The sequence below is a fragment of the Vespula pensylvanica genome, chromosome 23 (assembly GCF_014466175.1).
Source record: "Vespula pensylvanica isolate Volc-1 chromosome 23, ASM1446617v1, whole genome shotgun sequence".
Taxonomy (NCBI): domain Eukaryota; kingdom Metazoa; phylum Arthropoda; class Insecta; order Hymenoptera; family Vespidae; genus Vespula; species Vespula pensylvanica.
In genome coordinates this window covers 950,002-950,769 of record NC_057707.1, presented here as the reverse complement: position 1 = coordinate 950,769, position 768 = coordinate 950,002, and the positions used below count along the sequence as shown (strand labels likewise).

General features: G+C 37.8%; 2 long non-coding RNA genes across 2 annotated transcripts in view; both read right to left on the bottom strand.

The window, feature by feature from the left end:
* LOC122636802 overlaps positions 1-768 on the bottom strand; it is a 268,896-nt gene that overhangs the window by 100,565 nt on the left and 167,563 nt on the right. The window lies entirely within an intron of this gene.
* Positions 643-768, bottom strand: part of LOC122636791 — an 80,039-nt gene continuing 79,913 nt past the window's right edge. Inside the window, exon 5 of the long non-coding RNA XR_006329060.1 lies at positions 643-743. This is a non-coding gene — a long non-coding RNA (uncharacterized LOC122636791). The remainder of the gene's footprint in view (positions 744-768) is intronic.

Genomic DNA, 768 nt, shown 5'->3' with positions numbered 1-768 from the left:
TTTTATTATATTTCTAGTAAGATAATATTTGTAGTTTCCTAATGTACTATCCCTCAGATTTTTTTTTTCGAATAAGCGTATATTGAATGTAACACTATCATAATATTCAACGCAGGAGAGATCTACAAATTTCCTTCTAGCCATCGTTATTGGATCAACCGATCAATATCGCGCAAAGCATAAGTTATAAATATGGTAGGGATATTCTCCATGAGATTGATTACCATTTCGTTTAAATACAATATTTTGAATTCCACTTTCCTGTTAATGTCGACATTCTATCCCAAGAAATGAACAAATATGAATTAGTCAATATAAACAGAAATTTCCTCTCGGAACGAAGGTAAACACAATTCGCTTTTGACAAAGTGAAACGATCGAAATGATATGAATATGGAGAATGAAGAACAGCGGTATCAAAGGAGGAAAAGGGATCAAAAGGAGGAAAGAAAGATAAAGGCCAGAAGAAATTTCCCTTTTACGGTAATATCGATACAAAGTTATTGCTAACATTGTGAAGAGATAATCGGGGATGTCACCGTCGTGAATATATGTGAGAGGGAGTGGGACGAAACAGCGCATGCTCGAGTTACTATAGAAGGGGTTACGAGCCATACGCGGGAATCGGACGGAACGATCATTCTGTTTCGAGTCGTCCTAAAAACACGTTCATGAAGGCCCTTGGAGATGAACGGTCGGGAGTGATATAAAAGCGCCTCACCGGACGTGATAATGGCAACCATCTGTAACATTTTAAGCAACACGCTC